At 47.2% G+C, this 24083-nt stretch overlaps 1 protein-coding gene across 7 annotated transcripts in view; it reads left to right on the top strand.

Moving 5' to 3' along the window:
- TSNARE1 (t-SNARE domain containing 1) overlaps nucleotides 1–24083 on the top strand; it is a 554353-nt gene that overhangs the window by 156877 nt on the left and 373393 nt on the right. The gene's annotated exons all lie outside the window — the stretch shown is intronic.

A 24083-nucleotide genomic window follows, 5' to 3' on the forward strand; every position in this document is an offset into this window, starting at 1 on the left:
GCATAGAGGTTTCTCTTGGTTTTCTGTTTTCTTACAAGTTTGGGTGTAATTATGATTTTTTTTCTTTGAACAGGAAGAAGGCATTGAAGTAAGTGCGAGTTGTCTGTTCAGTTGTAAATAGTGATTTTCAGGCTATTCTACAAGGCAAAATTAAAGGCATAAAAGCAAGGAAGAATGGGATGCTTGGGCACAATGAAAGAACCATAAGAAAAGAGAATTGAAATGTGGACTAGACAAATGATGAATCTCAGGGCATTGTAGTTTAGGTTAAAAAAATGTGAATAATTATTGTGCTGTGTGAAAGGACCACTATTTTTAATGCAAATGCACAGAATAATTCAAGACACTTGCAATCTCTAAATATTTGAAGAGATACCTCATTGTGCCCAGCTTGCCCATCATTTGGCGGTTACTGATGTGACCCTGAAGCCATCCTCAGTGGATTGCAAAAAGCAGCCGATGTAGGAACATGTAGGGCCGCGTGGCGGTTGCCCTTGCTGACCAGCCTAATCAGAGAGATTCACAGCCTCCATTTGCAGCAGTTTTGGGAGGAATCCCAGAGGCAGTTTTTTGGGGAATTTGGTTTGCCTGGGACTTTTGAGTGTCAGACAACTCTGGTTCAAACTCTGCTTTTGGTGGTGTTGCTGGATATCCAGGATTTCTCGGGGAAAAAAACAAGTATACTTCTTTTTTTTTTTTCTATTGGAAATTGTTGGGTGGAAAGAAAGATTGCGCTGAGCTGATGTAGAAACATCAGCTTTCTCGAGACAGCCACGGTCTGTCGGCTGCCCGGCTGGAGCCTGTTAACATGTTGGCTTATGTCTTGGAGTTGAGTGCTGTCTTCCCCTCCATGCATGCACACATCATCTCGGGTGGCATTGTGATGGACACATCTCCAGGATCCTCCAGGGTTGATTTTTCAAGCCAAAATTGGTTGCGGACTTGCTAAATACTGAGTTGGTCCTTTGGCTAGGCGTCCCTGTGGAAAGGATTGCAAGGGAAGGAACCTGATTGCGTTGGCCAAGGGCAACTTGGAGAAACTTTTCTCCTCTCTGTGTGTCTCAATCAGAGATGTTACATCTGAACCTGCGTAGCTCCCCTTGCCCCTTCGCCGTGGGAGGCTGAGTAACACATGCCGGATGTCTTTTGTTGTAGTATCCCTAAATATTGTCATTAATTAAGTATCAGGAGAGGGTAACGCAACACTAATCATCTGCCTCCTGCTTCTGAGAGACGGATGACTGGCTTGCTAAGAAAAACTGCCCGCTGTATTAGATCATGGTATGGCTGGAACAAAAGAGCGTGGCCTTCCTGCCGGCATACGTATGTCTGCTCGCGGGGGGGAGGCAGACCTTGATGGACGTGTTCTGCGTGTGCTCTAAACCTCTTCTTTTTGTATCTAATAAATAAATAAAAACAGCTACCAGCATCCCTGCAGGTAGTTACTGTCCGACGGTAGCGGTAATATTCAGGCATCCAACAGAAAACCCTGAGGTTCTGCAACAGTAAAGATGATGGGGATGGCACTGCTTAATAGCCTTTCGGTAATAAATTGGCATGGAAGTCATATACAAAGAACAAGCAGGTTTCAGCAGCCCCAGCTCGCCCAAGGAGCCGGAGGCTTGTCACAGCAAGTGGTCGTACAGTGGGATGGGTTAAAAAAGAACCGCTGGGGATTTCATTTTTGAAATCTTTAATTTCATGAAAGAGCGCAAAGAAAAGGGGGCTCGGGTTTTGTTCGTTTGGGTTTTTTTTAATAAAGGGTGATACTACCAAGAGAGTGTCCTCTGTCCTAATACCCATCTGTCCATCTTGGTTGCGTTTCCTCCATGCTCGAACCGAATGCTGGGAAAGATTAATTACTTGAAGGTGCTTCCCTTGGCCCTGGGCTGACACGGTGAAGGATGGACTTACAGCCATCATCGGGCCGCGTGGCGGTTGCCCTTGCTGACCAGCCTAATGAGAGAGATCCGCAGGCTCCGTTTCCAGCAGTTTTGGGAGAAATCCCAGAGGCAGTTTTTTGGGGAATTTGGTTTGCCTGGGACTCCTGAGTGTCAGACAACTCTGGTTCAAACTCTGCTTTTGGTGGTGTTGCTGGATATCCAGGATTTCTTGGGGAAAAAAACAAGTATACTTCCCCCCCCCCCCCATTGGAAATGGTTGGGAGGAAAGAGAGATTGCGCTGAGCAAAACTGAAATGTTCTGTAGGCTTAGCCCGAGGAGCACCCTAAGGTGTGTCACAAGGGAGACCACCGGGATTGCTTGGAATATAGCAGTTTTGGGGGTTGACGGTGTCGTCCCACAGCCACTGAAGAACAACGAGGAGTGGCAAGTGGAGGTGTAAGCCATGTCCCTGCTCTGTGGTTGTGACTTACGACCTCCTCCAGCAGCATAGAATCATAGAATCATTAAGGTTGGAAAAGACCTCTAAGATCATCGAGTCCAACCGTCAACCCAACACCACCATGCCCATTAAACCATGTCCCTAAGCGCCACATCTACACGTCTTTTAAATACTTCCAGGGATGGTGACTCCACCACTTCCCTGGGCAGCCTGTTCCAAGGCTTTACAACCCTTTCAATAAATAAATTTTTCCTAATGTCCAATCTAAACCTCCCTTGGCGCAACTTGAGGCCATTTCCTCTCGTCCTATCGCTAGTTACTTGGCAGAAGAGACCAACACCCACCTCGCTACAACCTCCTTTCAGGTAGTTGTAGAGCGCGATGAGGTCTCCCCTCAGCCTCCTCTTCTCCAGACTAAACAACCCCAGTTCCCTCAGCCGCTCCTCATCAGACTTGTGCTCTAGACCCTTCACCAGCTTCGTTGCCCTTCTCTGGACACGCTCCAGCACCTCAATGTCCTTCTTGTAGTGAAGGGCCCAAAACTGAACACAGGATTCGAGGTGCGGCCTCACCAGTGCCGAGTACAGGGGCACGATCACCTCCCTACTCCTGCTGGCCACACTATGGCTGATACAGGCCAGGATGCCGTTGGCCTTCTTGGCCACCTGAGCACACTGCCGGCTCATGTTCAGCCGGCTGTCAACCAGCACCCCCAGGTCCTTTTCCTCTGGGCAGCTTTCCAGCCACTCTTCCCCAAGCCTGTAGCGTTGCATGGGGTTGTTGTGACCGAAGTGCAAGACCCGGCACTTGGCCTTGTTGAACCTCATACAGTTGGCCTCGGCCCATTGATCCAGCCTGTCCAGGTCCCTCTGCAGAGCCTTCCTGCCCTCGAGCAGATCAACACTCCCGCCCAACTTGGTGTCGTCTGCAAACTTACTGAGGGAGCACTCGATCCCCTCGTCCAGATCGTTGATAAAGATATTGAACAGGACCGGCCCCAGCACTGAGCCCTGGGGAACACCGCTCGTGACCGGCCGCCAACTGGATTTAACTCCGTTGACCACAACTCTCTGGTCTCAGCCATCCTGCCAGTTTTTTACCCAGCGAAGAGTGCACCTGTCTAGGCCGTGAGCCGCCAGCTTCTCTAGGAGAATGCTGTGGGAGACAGTGTCAAAGGCTTTACTGAAGTCCAGGTAGACCACATCCACAGCCTTTCCCTCATCCACTAGGCGGGTCATATGGTCATAGAAGGAGATCAGGTTGGTCAAGCAGGACCTGCCTTCCATGAACCCGTGCTGGCTGGGCCTGATCCCCTGGTTGTCCCGGACATGGCTCGTGAGCACCCTCAAAACCAACCGCTCCATGATCTTCCCCGGCACCGAGGTCAGGCTGACCGGCCTGTAGTTCCCCGGATCCTCCTTCCGGCCCTTCTTATAGATCGGCATCACATTGGCGAGCCTCCAGTCGTCCGGGACTTCCCCAGTTAACCAGGACTGCTGGTAAATGATGGAGAGCGGCTCGGCAAGCTCCTCCGCCAGCTCCCTCAGTACCCTCGGGTGGATCCCATCCGGTCCCATAGACTTGTGAACGTCCAGGTGGCGTAGCAGGTCATTAACTTCTTCCTCTTGAATTATGGGGGGTTTATCCTGCTCATCATCCTTGTCTTCCAGCTCAGGGGGCAGAGTACCCTGAGGATAACCGCTCTGACTACTAAAAACTGAGGCAAAGAAGGCGTTAAGTACCTCAGCCTTTTCCTTATCCTTGGTGGCAACGTTCCCCTCCGCATCCAATAGAGGATGGAGATTCTCCTTGGCTCTCCTTTTGTCATTAATATAATTGTAAAAGCATTTTTTGTTGTCTCTCACGACAGTGGCCAGGTTGAGTTCTAGCCGGGCTTTTGCCTTTCTAATTTCCTCTCTGCACGACCTAACGCGATCCCTGTACTCTTCTTGAGTTGCCTGCCCCTTCTTCCACAAGTGATAAACTCTCCTTTTTCTCCTGAGTCCCAGCCAGAGCTCCCCGTTCAGCCAGGCCGGTCGCCTTCCCCGCCCGTTCTTCTTGCGGCACATGGGGACAGCCCGCTCCTGCGCCTTTAAGACTTCCTTCTTGAAGAACGTCCAGCCTTCCTGGACCCCTTTGCCCTTCAGGACTGTCTCCCAAGGGACCCTCTCGACCAGTGACCTGAGCAGGCCAAAGTCCGCCCGCCGGAAGTCCATGGTAGCGGTTTTGCTGGCCCCCCTCCTTACTTCACCAAGTATCGAGAATTCTACCATTTCATGGTCGCTAAGCCCAAGCCGGCCTCCGACCACCACATCTCCCACCAGTCCTTCTCTGTTCGTGAACAGCAGGTCAAGCGAGGCATCTCCCCTGGTGGGCTCGCTTACCAGCTGCGTCAGGAAGTTATCCTCCACACACTCCAGGAACCTCCTCGACTGTTTCCTCTCTGCCGTGTGGTATTTCCAGCAGATGTCTGGAAAGTTGAAGTCCCCCACGAGAACAAGGGCTAGCGACTGGGAGACTTCTGCCAGCCTCTTGTAGAATATTTCGTCTGCCTCCTCGTCCTGGCTAGGTGGTCTGTAACAGACTCCCAGCAGGATATCTGCCTTGTTGGCCTTCCCCCTCATCCTTACCCACAAGCACTCGACCTCGTCATCACTACCATTGAGCTCTAGACAGTCGAAGCACTCCCTAACATACAGGGCTACCCCACCGCCTCTCCTTCCTCGCCTGTCCCTTCTGAAGAGCTTATAGCCATCCATTGCAGCACTCCAATCGTGAGACTCATCCCACCACGTTTCCATAATGGCGACTAGGTCATAGCTACCCCGCTGCACAATGGCTTCCAGCTCCTCCTCCATGTTTGCCGCCCATGCTGCGTGCATTGGTATAGATGCACTTGAGCTGGGCTGCCGATTTCTCCCCCGACATTGGCGTGCGGTCCCTAGGCTCTTCTCTAGTGAGCCTGGTTTTATCCCCTTCCCCCTTCGAATCTAGTTTAAAGCCCTCTCGATGAGCCCCGCCAACTCACACGCGAGAATCCTTTTCCCCCTGCAAGACAGCTGAACTCCGTCCGTCGCCAGCAGGCCCGGTGCCGTGTAAACCTCTCCGTGGTCAAAGAAGCCAAAATTCTGCCGATGGCACCAGCCCCTGAGCCACGTGTTGATCCGATGAGTTTTCCTGTTCCTTTCAGTGTTTCACCCTGCCTCTAAAGGGATCGAGGGAAACACTACCTGTGCTCCCAATCCTCCCACCAGTCGCCCCAGCGCCCTGAAGTCCCTTTTGATCCCTTCGGGACTTCTCTCTGCACCCTCCTCACTGCCAGCCTGTATAACCAGTAGCGGGTAGTAATCGGAGGCCTGCACGAGACTAGGGAGTTTCCTAGTAATGTCCTTCACCCGGGCCCCAGGGAGGCAGCAGACTTCCCTGTGGGATGGGTCTGGCTAACAAATTGGGCCCTCCGTCTCCCTCAGAAGGGAATCACCAATGACAATTACCCTCCTTTTTTTCTTAGCGGAGGCAGTCATAATTTGTGGGGCTGGCTGCCTCGCCTCGGGCAACCCCCTGGATGGGCCTTCATCTGCGTCCTCGTTCATCTGGCCCTCAAGTTCCAGAGCCCCATATCTGTTGTGTAGGGGCAACTGGGAAGGTTGAGGTGAGGGAGGCCGGGCGGGGGTTCGCCTGGCACCCCGAGCAGGGACCTGTGTCCATTCCCCTCCATCACCTGGGTCTCCTCCTTCTGCCTGGTGGCAAGAGGGCAGGGGTTCCTCCACTTCTTGGGGAGCCTCCGTGTGCTGCCCTTGCCTCAGGGACGGTAGGGTGCGGCTCCACCAACCTATCTCCCTCTCACACCCCCTGATACTCCTTAGCCTCTCCACTTCCTCCTTCAGCTCTGCCACCAGGCTGAGCAGATCATCCACCTGGTCGCAGCGCACACAGGCGTCATCTCTGCTGCCCTCCTGTACAAGGGACAGCCTCAGGGACTCCCTGCAGCCGGAGGCCTGGACAGATGTGTGTTTGCGTAGGGGCTCCGTCTGGGTCGCCACGTTTCTCCTGGCGATGGCTTTCGGCCGAGTGGATACCATGGCCAGGTCCTCTTCTGGGAGGGCGACGACCACGAGTTGAGCCTCTGGAACCTGGAGGGGGCTGCGCCCTGCTCGCACGCCCTGCCGGCGCGAACTGACGCGCAAACTGACGCGCCACGCCCTGTTTGCCCGCCCTATTCGCCGCGCTCCCTGGGGGCTGCTCTTGTACCTGAGGGGGTTTGGCCGCCGTCCCTCCTGTCCCCGCCCACGCTGAGTCAGAGCTGCCGCCTGTCAGGAGCTCGCTCCTCCGGCTCGGGGGAGGGGGGCTGGGGCACCCTCTCGCTCCCTGCGCTTTTGCCTTCGCGGTTTTTGCCGCGGTTTCGCCGCTTCAGGAAGGGTCCCCCGGCGCGATCCTCCACTCCGGAGCCCTTCGCCTCGGTGGCTTCGAATGAAATGGCGGGTGCCCTGGGTTTTAAACTGCCGCTGTCCCTCCTGGCCCAGCCCACGCTGAGTCAGAGCTGCCGCTCGTCAGGAGCTCGCTCCTCCGGCTCGGGGGAGGGGGGCTGGGGCACCCTCTCGCTCCCTGCGCTTATGCCTTGTTGAACCTCATACAGTTGGCCTCAGCCCATCGATCCAGCCTGTCCAGGTCCCTCTGCAGAGCCTTCCTGCCCTCGAGCAGATCAACACTCCCGCCCAGCTTGGTGTCGTCTGCATCTTGTATCTGCATCCGCTCCTCGTTCTGCTCCCAAAAATCCATGTAAAAGCAAGTGTTCCCCAGTTTCCTTGTAGGACCCCCTCTGGGCTTCAGAGCATTGGTGTTGCATGGAGAAGTTGGAAAGTAGGTAATAGGAAGTTGTTGGGTTTTTTCTTTTTGTTTTTATTTTTTAACCTGAGAAATGAAAAAGATTGAAATGACTTCAAAAGATTTTTTTTTTAAGTAATGTGATATGTCTGAAATAAACGGAGACCACACACTGTACTGTAGTAGGAATTAAACCCTGAATTCTTATGATTTTGATGTGTGCAGCACGCATTCTCTACCGTGTTCAACCTATCGTCCCAAAAGCATCTTTTTGTGGGGAAAACGAACAAAACCTGCTGTACACAGGGAGGCACAGACGTCAGGGAATTCAAATAGCTTGAATTAAAATGCCACAAACCAGGAAATTTTTAACACTGCTTTTATTAACCTTACTGTGCTGTGAACATTAAACACCAGATTTGACAGCGTGAGGGTAATTTCATATTCCAAAGGTGCAATGTTTCTAGGTGCGCTCAAGCGACCGTTGGGTCAGTGCTTAATTTTATTGTGACTTCATCTAGACCATTTTTCCTTCAGTTGTCCGTGAAGATATCGTGCGAGACACTGGCCAGAGTTGTACTCCAGATATATCGCACATACGCCTTCATCCTTGTCTGCTAGGTTGGTTATCTTGTCACAGAACAAGATTAGATTGGTCCATGCAAGTTGTTCTTTTCAGCATTCGCTGGGTATGTATCACCTAATTATCATTTCAATACTTAGCAATTGTTAAATGATTTGTTCTAACTTTTTTCCAGGAATTGGGTCTATAATTTTCTTTGTCCTTCCCTCTCTACCACCAACCTACTGCTCTGGTACACCAACCAGCTCTTGGGTGGAAAGTCCCATCTAAGTGCTGGCAATTGTCTCTGTCCTGTCTTAACGGTTGGACCATCCTTCTGTCCTCTTCGTACCTCTCCAATCCTATTTTGCTCTTAGCAGTTTTGGAAAGTGGTTTATACTTAAAAAACCCACCTTGGGGTTCATCGTTGCCTCCAGGCTGGCGCAGTCGCAGAGCTCATGTGCTGCATGGGAGGGAGATGCTCACAGCGGTCATGGCCCCTTTGGTGGGATGGGGATGGCAGGAGCTCTGCTGGAGACCCAGGTCCAGTGGCTAAAGCTGGGGTAGATGTTCTGTAGACAAAACTCACTCAAAAGCTTGTGTACAAACCACCACCCCGTGGTCTTATTGCAGCTCTGGGTCTGATGGCAAACCATGGGAAGGAATCCACTGCCAGCTTTGCATCTTGATACTGCAAAGTGCTGAAACACATAACAAACTCTTAAGTACACAAGGAGTCCCCCTGAGGTTAATTAACATTAAGCAGGTGGTTAATCCTTTTGCTATATTGGGACCTGAATAGTGCTTTGTTTTTGCATTAACCTCTCAAATTACTTCCAATATTTGCAACGCTATTAAAGGGACTCTGAAACCCTTGGTCATTGCAGCGTACAGCATTGCCCAAAGGGTGTGGAAGGTGGTCTAGGTCTGATCATGGCAAGTATTCCTCACTGGAGCAATGAGGGACCCAACCGTGCACTTAAATGTCCTTAGTATAGAGTGTTAAAACGAGTTAAAAACAGTGAAAGCAAGCAAGAACAAAATCTTTGAATCTTTTAGGGAAATTGAAAGCTACTATGCAATGTTAATGGTGTTTTTTTCAAAAGTTAAAGCCTTTAAAACTGAAGGATTGGACCGTGTCTTGATCACATTCAGAAATATAACCAAAGCGTGCTTTTGGGATGGAGACCCGTCAAGTGTAGAATGGACTTAAAGTGCGACCTTCTCTAGCACCTTTTATCTGCCATGCGTAGATGGGTTACCACCTGGACTGTAAAGAAAGTGGTCTTTCCTCTATTTTATACAGCACTACACAATAAAATGGCTTGCAAAATGTTGTGTGAAAAGTTCCTGAGCCTTAATGACTGACTTTCACTTCTAAGCCTTGGGTCCTGTTATGTTTTCTTGAATTTTTGGGGACACAGAAGTAGAGGACTCGGGTGTTGTATTAAAAAAGTTATTAACTGGCCTGAAATAAAGTGCTGGTCAAAGCCTAGATGCAAATAATACAAAAAATCATAATAAGATGATCTCTTCCACTAGACAACCTTTAAAAGCTGTTTGTGGCATCTACAGAGGAATTATTTCATACTGTTTCTTGGCTGTTGTGCAAGACTTCCAAACGTTATAAATTTATTTCCTTAGTCCAGTTTCACTGAATTTAGAGGATATTCTCTATTTTACATCCAGTTCTTAGAGATCTTAGCAGTGATTTAATGAATTAATAAGCCTAAACATAAGAAAACATATTAAAGAATAATGAACAACATGTTTTATAGCAAAAGAAATTGCCAGGAGAATTAACTTTCATACACGAATTAACTTTGAAACTGTTTGTTTTGAAAACCTCTGCCCTATCCCTTCTGGCACTTTTAACATTATAATAAATGTTTTGCTATAATCTCAGTATTTCAGGGAAGTTAAGTGGTTATGCATTTATTTATATAACTAGCAAAACCAGAACACATCATTGGAATAAATAAGTGTTTTAATGAAATGTGTGAGGGTGAGCTGACAACTTCATAGCACTTAAAAAAAAAAAAACCACAACAAAAAACTTCTTGGGTAAAGATAAACTTTTTTTTCTGTACCAATTTTGTTTGCTAGCCTTGGTCATCCAAAGCCATTTTACTGTAAACATGTAAAAATCGTGCCAATGTAAAAATTGGTGGTCCCAATCTTTAGCAGAAAATCAGAAAGGAAAGACTCTGGCCTCAACTTAGGCAGCGTTCAGCTGGAAATGCATTTAAACATCTCATCCTCTCAGAATAGCTTGCTCCATTTTCCACTCGATTACAGTCAAATTAGAAGTAGCTTAAGAAGATCCTCTCCCCGCGGTCTGCTTGTGGTATGGGTAGAGGTACCTCGATAGGGAAAGCAGAGCGGGATGAACGTGCTGGTGATTCCTTTAGCTTCCCAATGGGTGCCTGGCCGTGAGCCCCAGACCTAACGTTGTCCTTCTGGGATGTCTTTCCAAGTGGATGTATTTCCCTAAAGGAGAAGAGACTGTCCCATGCTTTAGTTTCAGCTCCTGAAATTAATACAGCTCAATGCTTTTTGCTTCTGGCTGCTCTTGCAGCTGGCTGATCTCTGGCAGCATCAGTAACCAAAGGCTTTTCTTCGTCTCAGATGAAGAGCAAAGAAAATTTAAGTTTTATTAAAAAAAAAAAAAAAAAAAAAAAAAACACCTCAGCTATCTCTTCATGGAAAGTTTGTATCAGTTCTTGTTTAAGCTATTCAGACCTGGGCAAGGCATCAATGCTCCCGAGATTTCTTTAATACTGTCGGTTCAATCCAATTCTTCTTTGCCAACTTTCTCAGTTGCTCAAGAGCACTTCTCCAGTTAGGAGAGCAGAGAGGTCTCTTTGCTTTAGAGCCCTTGTCCAACAAGCCGTGAGTGAGTGCTTGGCTGTATTATGAAATTCCTGCAAGTGCTGTGAGCCTTCCTTAACATTTTCTCTACCCCTTGGTCTTGCACCCTGTGCTTTGCACCCTGTGCTTTGCATCTTGGCAATATCAGATGCTTGGATCAGGAGCCTTCTTTCTTACACTGGGCCTACAAATAAGTCTACCTGAAGCAAGACACAGTTGAAATCGAGCAGTAGGATTACTCCATGACCCTGTACGAACATCTGTCTGTGCTTGCTGAATGGGGATCCATGGGAAGTAGGCTGAGGTTGGAGCGCCTCTTCTGCAGCTGTTTGATTTCCATCAGAGCTGTCTCCCTGCACACGTCCCGGCACTCACCTATGTCTTGCCGTGCCATGCAGATGTGCTAGCTTGGAGGTTATGATCTGAAATTAGTGGTAAATCAGGTCAGAGTTTATTCCCAGGTTTGCTCTCAACGTTCCATGTCCGGGGCTGCTGGCATCTCTGGGGTGGTGTCTTCACCCCAGTTCGGTTCATCCCGTTGTCTTGCCAAGGAGAAAGCAGGATCAGGCTCCAGACAGGCTGAATGCCAGCATTTTTCTTGAGATTCTGCAACTCCTTTGCTGTAATGTGAAGGGGAGAACCCCCAAATTTTGCTGGAAAAAGGTGGTATACAGGAGCAGGCTGTCATTGCTGGCACAGGTTTCTCCACTCATGCAGCATCACGTTGCATTCCCTGTCCCGTTCTTTGGAAGGTGCTGGGGCTGGCAATTTTTGCTGCCCTTGTGGCTTGCTAAAAGATCTCTTAATATTGTGTTTGTTTGTTTGTTGTTTTTTGTATGTGCACATCTAAAGTCGGCTTAGTCTGTCCTAGGCTGGATTGACACAAGGTTGTTAACGTGCAGTGAGTGATCAAGCGCATGCTCTGTCTCCTCTGCTATTGCTGTAGTAACCCCAGTAAATTTGGGAATGGACATTACTGGGCGTTGGAAGGAGAGCTAGAATATTATCTGGCGTGATTTTGCTTTGTCCCAAGCATTCCCCAGGTGTGAATCAGACATTGGGACAGCTCGGGTTGTTAGCATGGGTGAGACTGTGCTGCAACACCCTGATCTTTGGCTGCAAAACAAACTTTATATTAACTGTATTGCTTCAGGGATTATTTTGTTGTTGTTGTTGCAGAATTTTTGCTTGGGGTTTTGGCTGTGAGAGTGAACAAATCCAAAGAATATGAAACCTGGGATAAAGTTTAGGAAGGGAAAACTTAACCTCTGCTGCCTGTGCTGTTGTAATATGGAAACTGGGTGCTGCAGGGCACACTGGGTAACATGGAGCTGGGTGTGTTTGCCAGGTTGGGATGTATTTACATCCAGTGTTATGGGCAAAAAAATAAATATACATAAACTAGCAAATCCTCTGTGCATGAATGCAGCTTGTAGCCCATTGACTGTTTGGAGAGCACGTACGCGTCCAGGCCCTGCTCCATCACTCCTGCTCCTACCTGCACATCTCTGAGCCTCCAAGGAGGGGAACTTTTCTCCTCATTTGCTTGCAGAAACCCATACCATCGCTTGGGAATATCTGACTGAGTCAGCTGCTCCTCTAAAAAAAAAATTACGTGCTTCTTTACCTGTCTGTAAGACAGAGCTAAGGTGTGCATTTTAAAATGGATAAACACAATTTGTTTTAAACCTAGGTGGTATCTAAGAGTGAATCTATTCTAAAATTTCTCATGCTGGGATTAATTCCTGTTTGACAAGTATATTGCTATTTCTTTCCTGAAAGCACATCCAAAATACTGAGTCTGGGAGCTGCAGACCACTGGTTTTCAATAACAAATGAGGAACGCTTCTTTTGATGTGGGAGGAAAATCCCTTTAAATTTTAAGGTTCTGGACTTGAAAGTGTTGAACTTGCAAGTCTTGGTCACCTCTGCCACTGCTCCGTAGTGTGGCCTTGTGCAAATCTCTTAACTTCCCTGTTGTCTTGTTTCCTTGCCCTCCTGCCACCTAGTATTATCTAATTAATTAAATTCTTAAGGATGTAGAATATGTCTTTCTTAATCGATTAGAAAAACAGAATTTAGCATCCTTTGTGTATGTGTGCTTTTTCCTTTTTTTCTTTGAAGACGCAAGTGGAGTTTTATAATATTTGTTCCTGCCAGCAAAGTGGGAATGGAGATTTATGTAGATACTGGAATACTGTAGTGGTGAATTGCTATTCTGAAACCTAACTGTAAGGATGTATTTATTTGCAGAAAGTACACAAACCCACTTCTATGCACTATGAAGGGTAGACATAGCCAACCCAAAAAATGTATGTGACACAAACAGAATTTAGGTTGAGTGGGAAAAAAAAAAAGAATAAAGCTTTTATCCATGCTGTCAGTCCAGAAATATAATTTCTAACTCTCTTCTTCCAGGTTGACGTTTGCTTGGAGACAGACACTGGCAGCTAGAAGTGGGCAGGGATTAAAGATCAACAGTGAGGAAGGACTCGACAGATGTAAGCAGGTAGATTGGGGATTAGGGTGAATTCGTGTGGATGGAAAGCACTTAGGAGCAAGGAGGGATTTTAAATTGGATGTTAGGACGTACGTGTTGCAGATCTTCCCTGAATTTCTCTGTTAGACTTGGATATTAATGGTTGGGATCCACCATAGTAGCTGTTGGTGTGGCTGAAGGTAATGACAGTCCTACAGATGGTTGTGGTGAGGTGGAAGAAGCGGCTTGCGTAGGTTTTGAGGCATGCAAGTGATTGTATAGGTGTTCCTAGAACCAATTTAACAGGCTGCCCAGCGAAGTGGTGGAGTCACCATCCCTGGAAGTATTTAAAAGACGTGTAGATGAGGCGCTTAGGGACATGGTTTAGTGGGCATGGTGGTGTTGGGTTGACGGTTGGACTCGATGATCTTAGAGGTCTTTTCCAACCTTAATGATTCTATGATTCTGTAATTTCCCATTGCTTTCTGATCCCAAGCTGAAAAAGACAGGGTGAAGAAGAAGGAATAAATCAAAGCCCTGCCGATTTATACATCAGTGACCAAACGCAACGAGCTTAGCCCAGAAAAAAGCGCAAAGCTGGTTGCACTTGAGAGCTCTCCTCCTGCTCACCCCTGGCGCTGCTGAACCATGGCACGGCGGTGGGAAAGGCGAGTGGAAAGCTCACGGTCTCTTGCCCCTGCCCTGTCCCATCCCAGCTGTGTTTCATCCCCTGCAGAAAATTAGTTTTATCCTCGCTTGATGGATGGGGGATTTGGGTTGTGGAAGGATTCCTGCTCACAAACCGAACCCATTGCCTGCTCTGTGTCCCTTAGGGATTATATCCTAAGGTTTCCATGATTTCCTTAGAAAAGGCTTTCTCCTCCCCATTCCTGAGACACAGGGTTTTCCTTAGCCAGACTCCCTTGCTGTTAAATCTTGGTTATTCCCTTAAAACAGGGACCACTTTAGCCATTGCAGTTTCTTAGCTTGCGATTCACAGGGCTTGCTCTCATCTAGCGCTGGCCCCCAGTATCAATAGAGGCTGGGGGATGAAATGATGGAGAGCAGCCCTGCCGAGAAGGACTTGGGGGTACTTACTGGTGGGTGAAAAGCTGAACACGAGCTGGCAATAAGCGCTCACAGCCCAGAAGGCCAACCGTATCCTGGACTGCATCCAAAGCAGCGTGGCCAGCAGGTCGAAGGAGGGGATTCTGCTCCTCTGCTCTGCTCTGGTGAGACCCCCCCTGCAGTGCTGCGTCCAGCTCTGGAGCCCTCAGCACAAGGCAGACATGGACCTGTTGGAGCGGGTCCAGAGGAGGCCACAAAAATGATCAGGGGGATGGAACATGTCTGCTATGAGGAAAGGCTGAGAGAGTTGGGGTTGTTCAGCCTGGAGAAGAGAAGGCTTTGGGGAGACCTTATTGCGGCCTTTCAGTACTTAAAGGGGGCTTATAAGAAAGGTGGGGACAGACTTTTTAGCAGGGCCTGTTGCGACAGGACAAGGGGGAATGGTTTTAAACTAAAAGAGGGGAGATTTAGACTAGATCTAAGGAAGAAATTTTTTACACTGTGGGTGGTGAAACCCTGGCACAGGTTGCCCAAAGAGGTGGTCGATGCCTCATCCCTGGAAACATTCAAGAGCCTCTGGATGGGACTCTGAGCAACCTGGTCTAGTTGAAGATGTCCCTGTCCACGGCAGGGGCGTTGGACTGGATGACCTTTAAAGGTCCCTTCCAACCCAAACTGTTCTATGATTCTATCTTCTATGGATGCACCTCTCTCTTCTGCCTGGATGGTTTCTTAGTCTGGAGAAGCACTTGAAGAAAGCTTAATTTCTTCTGTCCTGTAGCTGTGGGAGTTTGGTACAGGTTGTCATCAGGGACACTTTGACTTGCCTGCAACTTCTTCCCTTGGCTGAGATGGAAATGAAGCAGGTGGAGACCAAAGTAGGGCAGATTTTGCCCTTCAGGGTACTGCTTCTGCATACGTGGATGTCAGGGCTAGAAAAACCAATCCTGAAGACTTGAAGACAGTCTTGAAGAACCATAGATCATGCTGTTAGTAATGACTCTTCAAGCTATGAAGAGCAGGGTCTGTCTCTCACAACCTTTAGTTGTGACATCTCAAGCAGTACATGCATTTTATTGTCTAGTTTCCATGCCTTTCTGCAATGCATGTGCTTTCTTGCCCCAAATAACTCACTTTTTTAGAGAAGGTCAGAGTCAGAGACTGACACTTCTTGTTGTTCCAAGATTATTTGCCATTGTCATCCGTGTCCCAGTCCACAGAGTCAAAGGGATGGACAGAATGGCTCTTGTCTGGTGACACTGGGGAATGTCCCCAGTTCTTTCAAATCGCAGAGCAGCTTCCTTGGGCTAACATGCTATTTTTATTTTTAATTGGGCTTAGTCTATCAGAAAAACTTGATCCTTTTGTCCCTGGCAAAGACCCACACGTCTAGCAGCCAGGCATGCTGCCACCTCACCAGATGGCTGGCAGGGCAGTGGCCAGCATGACTGTGTCACATCTCCTCTACTTGGTAGCACACATTCCCAGATGACCGTCACCATCCTCTTTGAGCTTAAAACACACCTAGGGACTAGCCAAACCCATGTGCCGGCTTTAATCCAGCCCCACGTAGCAGTAACTTCATTGAACATCATGAAAATAATGCCCACAACTGCTTTATAAGCAGGTGGCACTTGCTGAGAAGGTCCCTGTCTTTGACATGTGCTGGGTGAGCAGGAGGTTGGCTTTGGGATACCCTCTTATCCAGACCTCAGGCTGGTTTCATGCAACATCTTTAGATGAAATAAGTAGAAACATGTTATTGGGATGTCTTGTGTTTCTTACCTTTCTCTGGCTGCTGAGGGCTGCGGTGGGATGAGAATATGTTTTTTTTTCTATATGAACACATCCTAAGTGTGTTAAAAGATGCTTTAATTCCTTCTAAACCTAGTATTTTTAATGGGAATTAAGCCCGCAGCACACTGAAGTGGTAGGGCAGGTGATAATTCTTGGGAGGTACAGTACCAGGATTAAAATATTCACAGTGGGCTTTTTTTTACAGCCTATATTCCATTTTCAGAAACACTTTTAAGGTCAGATCTCACAGGTCTCCAGGTACTTGATGATGCAGGTGGGGACGGGGGGGTGGATTGTCCAAGGTCTGTTTCTGCTCTGGAAGGCTTTTAAGAATCTCTTGAAATACTCTTTCAACCAAAGGCTCTTTTATAGCCGGTCAAACCTGAAAGCTGCTAAATCCCTTGGAGCCCAGAAATGTGCTGAAACGGGATTAAGTGCCTTGAAATATTTCTGTGTGTTTGACCATTCCCTGCTTTGAAAGCTTCATTCAGGAAGATTTGGGAATGGGTCTTCAGAGAGACAAAGATCTTCCCATAGGTGTGGATATATATGTCCGTTGTGCAGACACGTGCCAGGACTTTGTTTGGTTAGGTAGGCAATTTTTTTTTTTTTCCAAAATGCTTTGCTCGGGTGCCTAGTGGAGAGCAGAAGACGACTGAAGAGCTGACCACAGCCACGCTGCATAAAATACTACATATCTCCTATTCCTTCTCCTCTCCTAATAGAGACACAGAAATGGAAATGGAGATACCGCTGACAAAGTAGAGGGACAAAGTTATGTAAAGAAGATTTTTAAAAGCCATAAATCCATCTTTTTGGGCTGGGAATAGCACATGCCATGAACTTGCATGTGAAACGGATCTGTTGTGTGTGAAGCTGTGCTGAGGCAAGACCACTGGGAATCCTGTTCCCCAAAAAAAGAGGTTTTGAAGGGGGAAAGTCAGTCCTGGGTGCCTGAAAATTTCACACATACCATACTTGTTGTATAGAGGCAACTGAAGTGATGGGCTGAGCAAAATGAGATTCTGTATCGCTTTCTCCCACTCATCCCCCACACCTCTTTTTTATTTATTATTATTTTCACTTCTGTAAGATGGTATTAAGCACAGATTTATAAAGAGGGTTTGGTGCAAAGTACAGTTTGCGAATAACTTGAGTTTATGACAAAATGCAGCAAAAAAAAACTTTATTGCAATCATGTAGTAGTCAATATTTTAGATTTATTTCAGGTACTGCAAGAGTTAAGCAGGTTGGGAAAGAGGACTTGTCTGCTGCTTTTCCTGAAGTGCTTTAACAGCCAGCCAGTAGCCAGATAGCTGTGCTTTTGAAAAATACGTAGATAATACCAAGGATCTAATAAAAATAAAATAGCTAAAACTTTATAGAATGTGTTTATATACCTACCTAGGGTGTATGCCTGTGTAGTATATGTATTTGTGCGTGTAAGTATGTTTTTGAAATGTAATTCGGAGTTTTCAGTCATACTGTCATTTCATACCTCTCCTTTTATAGTCTTATTGCTAAAATGAAGTGTTGTCTATTCATATTTTTTAATTTTGGATTTGTGAGCAGAATTTCAGTATTTTCACAGAGATTTTTTTTCTTCTTCTTCACGGGGTTTTCACACTTACTGCTCATCAGTGAAGAAGAAACCAGGCCCTGTTGACCTGGACTTCAGTAAAGCCTTTGACACTGTCTCCCACAGCATTCTCCTAGAGAAGCTGGTGGCTCACGGCTTAGACAGGTACACTCTTCACTGGGTAAAAAACTGGCTGGATGGCCAGGCCCAGAGAGTTGTGGTGAACGGAGTTAAATGCAGTTGGCGGCCGGTCACGAGTGGTGTTCCCCAGGGCTCAGTACTGGGGCCGGTCCTGTTCAATATCTTTATCAATGATCTGGATGAGGAGATCGAGTGCTCCCTCAGTAAGTTTGCAGACGACACCAAGTTGGGCGGGAGTGTTGATCTGCTCGAGGGCAGGAATGCTCTGCAGAGGGACCTGGACAAGCTGCATCGATGGGCCGAGGCCAACTGTATGAGGTTCAACAAGGCCAAGTGCCGGGTCTTGCACTTCGGCCACAACAACCCCAGGCAACGCTACAGGCTTGGGGAAGAGTGGCTGGAAAGCTGCCCAGAGGAAAAGGACCTGGGGGTGCTGGTTGACAGCCGGCTGAACATGAGCCAGCAGTGTGCCCAGGTGGCCAAGAAGGCCAACGGCATCCTGGCCTGTATCAGAACTAGTGTGGCCAGCAGGAGCAGGGAGGTGGTCGTGCCCCTGTACTCGGCACTGGTGAGGCCGCACCTCGAATCCTGTGTTCAGTTTTGGACCCCTCACTACAAGAAGGACATTGAGGTGCTGGAGCGTGTCCAGAGGAGGGCAACGAAGCTGGTGAAGGGCCTGGAGCACAAGCCTTATGAGGAGCGGCTGAGGGAACTGGGGTTGTTTAGTCTGGAGAAGAGGAGGCTGAGGGGAGACCTCATCGCGTTCTACAACTACCTGAAAGGAGGTTGTAGCGAGGTGGTTGTTGGTCTCTTCTGCCAAGTAACAAGCGATAGGACCAGGGGGAAATGGCCTCAAGTTGCGCCAAGGGAGGTTTAGATTGGACATTAGGAGAAATTTCTTTACTGAAAGAGTGATCAGGCCTTGGAACAGGCTGCCCAGGGAAGTGGTTGAGTCCCCATCCCTGGAAGTATTTAAAAGACGTGTAGATGAGGCCCTTAGGGACATGGTGTAGTGGGCATGGTGTGTTGGGTTGACGGTTGGACACGATGATCTTAGAGGTCTTTTCCAAACTTAATGATTCTATGATTCTATGATTCTATGACATCATGACAGGGAGAAAAAATGTGTGCTTATGTACGAGATTAATAAAAATCAACCACTGTTGCAAACAAGAGTTTCCTTGGGGAGACTGAGCTTCCTGGAGATCAGAGAGTTGGACCGCTTTGGATTTGGGGGATGCCTGGCATCCCCCCTACAACAAGATGAGGGATGTTAATTGAGTTGTTAGTGTGTCTTATGTCAATGCTTCTTTTTCCCTCCATACCCCCAGATTTGACCTGGTAAGAATCCAGCTTTGCTTCATTTTATTTTATTTTATTTTATTTTATTTTATTTTATTTTATTTTATTTTGTTTTGTTTTGTTTTGTTTTGTTTTATTTTTATTCTTTAATTTTTTAAAAAAAAATTTTTTAAATTTATTTTGATGATGTCTAGCTGGTGGGAGGAGGGCTGCTTGTTTTGATGCTGCTCTCCAGCTCTTTTGTTTCTGGTTTCTGGTTAAACATCCTATGCTCTTTGGTCCATCTCTTTTTTTATTGCTGTGTTTTACTTCTTCCAGGCATGTCTGAGACTTCTTCAAAGCTGAGCCGAGAGGGGACGAGGCGCAGGCCAGCATTTCAGCGTGACGCTAGACGGTGGCAGAGCCTCTCTGCAATAAAAGCCTTACACGCCCTCCTTGTAGCATCCCTCCTCCTTGGCGTTTGCATCAGGGTGGCTGTGAGTCAGGCAGAAGGGAATCCCTGCCGGCGGCGGGGGGCTTTCGCTGCCGTAGCACGCTGTGAATTCCTCTTCTTGGCTAAAAACAAAAGCCAGCCTGCTTTTGGGGAGAAAAGCTTGATTTGCTGTCTCCCTCTCTCCTATTTCTAAAAATCCCACTCCCCCCGTATCCATTGGTTTAGGCACAGCAGGGACTCAGCTTCTTTTTTTTTTTCCCAAAAAAAATTTTTCTTTCTCTTAATTCTTTTTTTCTCAATTTTTTTTTTCCTCAATTGTTTTCTTCCCCTTCTCTCAGTCCCTTTCTCCTCACTTGCCCGTGCTGCTTTTCTTGGCCAGGTTTCCTGAAGCAAAGTCAATGACATTGTTTTACAGTGCTGTATAAATACTTTTCCTGGTTTGGCACGAGCGTATTTATGTCCACATCCCCGTCGGTGCAGACTGCAGAATGGCTTTGTGCTCAAACCCCACCATTAATCTCGGATCGCCTGGAATGAGCTCCGGCTCTGAGCCGCATCTCCATGGGAAGGGTGGGTGGTGCAGTCCTCAACCACCAACACAAACCCTTCCCTGGGCACTTGCATTGGTCAGGTTTAGGAAGTCCATTCCATCTTCTCATCTGAGATGGGGACCATTACCTCTAGGCTTAGATGGATTGTCCTGCATTAAGCTGCGTGTGGGTATATGGTGGTGTCATCCCTTGAAGCCCTTGCCAAAAGGAGATGGGTGTCGCTGGTATCCTTGGGAGTGAGCTGCATTTTTAGCACAGTAAATAGATTTACTCCTTTGTCTACCTGAAGGGTATGGGTATTGCTGTCCTCCAGAGAGAGTCCTCTTGGCCAAGGTTGTCATGATTATTTCTCATGAAACTCTACACCAAACATAACGTTTACTGGCTCATTCGTTGACTTGTGCTTTCAAGTCTGTGACCATGGCTCACCGGATTACCTTCAATAAGTCAAGCATCTTCATGTGTCTCTTGCTTCCTCGACATGGAAGAGAGGAGGGAGGAGAAGGTTATCACCACTTCCCAGCGAGATTTCCCTCCCTGCCCAGCCTGCAGACAGGAGAGTGGCCAGGAGACCAGCTGAAGGGTTGGGAGACTTTGTACGCTGTTATATTTCTTCTGCTGCTCTTTTTAAAGGCATATTTATTTGCCTGGGATGGTTTTTGGGTGCTGATCTGCCTTTAAGCAGTGACTGTGTCAGATCTCCTAAGTTAAGCAAGAAAGGAGGGGAAACAGAGAGCCAGAAAATGAAGGTGATTTAGCAACGGCTGGTCCTAATGGGTTGTAATGCAGAGGTCCTGACAAATACTTAAAAGGAGCAAAGATATTCCTGTGTGAGAAGTATCTCGATTCCTGGGAGGAGGCTCTACCAGGCCTTTTAATGACCCCCAGTGGCCGACATCAGTTTTATCTCATCCGTAGCTTTGCAGAAACACGTAGCCACGGATGAAAGGCTTTGCAGCAAAAGTCACGTACAGAACTCGGCTATACGGGAGCCAAGCGCCGAGAAATAATGTGGCAATTAACTCAACCTTGGGACCCAACCAGAGTTTCCTTGTTGCGATGCTGGTTACTGGGCTGCGGCGTGCGAACTCTTCCCCGTCAGCTCGAGCTCGGCTTCCTCTGCTTGTGCCTGGATTTAGAAGATCAAAAAATAGATCAGGATATTGGCTGTGTCTTCTGGGAGGAGCATCACTGGGTTTGAAGATGCAATCATTTAAAAATAAAGAAATGAAGGTTGGTGTGCTCTAATGCAGGAGCTGTTCTGCGGCTCTTTTTTCTTTTTATTTTCCTTTTTTAATATACATGATAACTAGTCTTCCAACTTCAATGTTTCAGAGGAAGCCTGAAACTAATTCTGCATTTGGATGTTCTGGCGGGCTAAATGCTTTGCTTCTTTTTAGAGAGGATGTTTCCAGTCCCAGCTTAAAAGTTAGAAAAGGTAAAATGCCTACTGATACCTGCAGACACCATAAATTTGCATTTTCAGCTCATTTTCTGTGAAACTGCAATTTTTGTCAGCTCAAGGTGAGGGTCAGCACAGCTGGCAGGACAGTAGCAAGGGTTTTGGTGACTTTTCATTGTGAAACCACCCCGTGCACGGCCAACAAACCACCTTGGGTGTCTCGAGGGTGGCTGCCGTCGGGGAGGTGGTGATACAGGGATGGGGAGCACAAGGAAGCAAATTAAAGCTGCTCTGCTGGGACACCCTGGCTTCTGCCTTGCCCCAAAGCTCCTTGCAGAGTTGGATCTGGCAGCAAACACATCACTTATCGCCTTTTCCAGTTATTTCACAACCCCATGATGGGAGATGGTGCTTACCTACTGTAGGGGAAGAGCTTCTTGCATTGCTTCACCTTTTGCTGTGCCCAGCAGGAGAAAATAAGGATTATTCACTAGTTGTTTGTGCCCCTTTCTCCTCCACAGTTGCCATTCGCTGCTAAAATAGACATCAAACTTGTGATTGCTCTGCTCACAGGTAACTTGTAAAACTTGCATCGAGCAAGACAGACATTTGAGCTGGAGCGGGGAAGGCTCGAGAAATAGATGGAAGTCCTTGAGTATGTTTGTAAACACCTTGTTTTTCCCTTGTGACTTGCACACATGAGGCTCTATAATCACACGAGGCTCTATAATCACATAGTCTAATATTAAACCATGTGGATAACTTATTTTTTATGCTTTGGGATATAACCGTTAGGGAGTTGTTTCGGTTGGTTGGTTCAGAGTTGCTCTCGGAAGACTCAAGCTACCCATCAATGTGTGAAACTTGCTATGGAAAGACATCACCATGACTAGAAGTTCATCTGAGCACAAAGAGGCACAAACTATTTCTGTGGCCCCAAAGAATACACACAACTGTAATGGTGAACATTTAAGGATAAGGAGATTAGACCCTTCTGCGTCAAGGTATTAAAAAAAACTCCTAAAAAATGAAGGCTTTGAAAGACCATTCCCATGTAAGTTATCTCTCCATTTCTGTAGGTTCTCCATGGGTCCCGGAGGCAGGTTTTGAAACACGTGAATTTCTGATCTGGTCCGTTGGCTCAGATATTGTATAATACCTGTGCTTGCCTTAGGGAAAGTTTTGTTTGGGGAAAAGTTTTCTAAATTCTCTGCTGGAAGATGCTTTGGAAGGGCAAGGAGGATAAAGAGGATAAAGAATCAGTGAATGTCTGCAGAACATTATTGTGTATAAATTTAGGGAGGTTAGGGATGAGGCAAAAAAAATTAATCTTGTACAGAAGTGGTTACAGTATCTGGTTGGGACCTTATCAATGAATAATGAAGCAGGCTGCAGAGGACCTCCTCTCCACCTTCATCAGAGATTTATCTTGCGGTAGTTTATGAGACTCGCTGGTGCACTCATGAGGAGGTTTAGAAAGGATTTCACATTAGTGTGCGAAAGGAAAGAAATGGGGGTGGAGGAGAAAGATGGAGAGAATTGGCAACCCCATAGCACAGAGCAGCCATAAAACCGTAGGGAAATGGGACTGTCATCCTCAAGGCAGAAGAAATGGAGAACAGCAGGTTGGCTTGTCTGCATATTTTAATTTTTTTTCCAGTAATTAGGGGCAGACCAAGGTAAAGTTGCAGCCCCACTTGGGTAAAAGTAACTTTCCTGGAGAAACTGTGCAAACCTTGCCCAGCGTTAGCGCAGCTGCCCGGAAGACCAGAAGAGAAATATTTTGTGCACAGCGAGTTTCCCACCCCTGAGACTGGAGCAAGAATAAATCACTTATTTTGCTAATAGGAAAACAAGACCATTGTGGAGAGAGCAGAGTGCTCATTTAGACATGATCTCCTGATATTCCCAGTGATTACATTTTATACAGGATCAAACACTGACCGTCTTCTGAAGCTTTCGTAGTAATTCTTCAAGGTCAACTTCTTCTTGCGTCCGGAAAGGACCCAGCTGAATGGTAAATTTTGCTTGATTGAAATCTGCAAAGCATAACCCGTGTCCTTGCATCTGCAGTGACATAATTTTGCTCTGGGATTTTGGAGCAGGCACACGCAAGTAGATTGTAATATAGCAGGCATGTTTGATGTCCTGTCTTAAATCCCAAACTATTAACTTAATTAATATTGTAGGCTCTTAACACCTTTCCCTACTCGCGAGCTACCTTGCGTGAGACTGGAAGATGCTGCTGCTTCACCTTTCCTGGCCTTGCAGAGGCAGAAATGTGTGCCGTTTGGTCTGTATTAATTATTTCACTCTCAAGGTTCTGATCAGTCTTTGACAGAGAGCTCCGTGTGGGCTTTTAGCTGTGGGGTTAAGCAGCTCCCTCGCTTCGTGCCAGGGGCAGCTGCACTTTGCCAGCGTATATAGTGGTACATGTGTAGATATACGAGACCAAATCCTGCTTTCTAGCTGTTGCAAGGGTGAATGAGGGTTTTTTCCCCCGCTGTGAAACTGGAAAATATAATTGTGCACTCTTTTTAGCTAGAGTGGGGCTGTCCTCTGGCGTAACCAGCCTGGTTATGTGCAAGTGTTGGTTTTCTTAGGGAGGTGCTGGTGCAGAAGAAGATGCAAAATTGCTCCGTTTGATTTGCTGTTTGTGTGGACAAAGGGGAGGATGAGATCGTTAAGGTGCCATCTGACGTGGAGATTAAATTCAGTTCAAGCAGCGCA

This window comes from Calonectris borealis, chromosome 2, assembly GCF_964195595.1.
Source record: "Calonectris borealis chromosome 2, bCalBor7.hap1.2, whole genome shotgun sequence".
Classification (NCBI taxonomy): domain Eukaryota; kingdom Metazoa; phylum Chordata; class Aves; order Procellariiformes; family Procellariidae; genus Calonectris; species Calonectris borealis.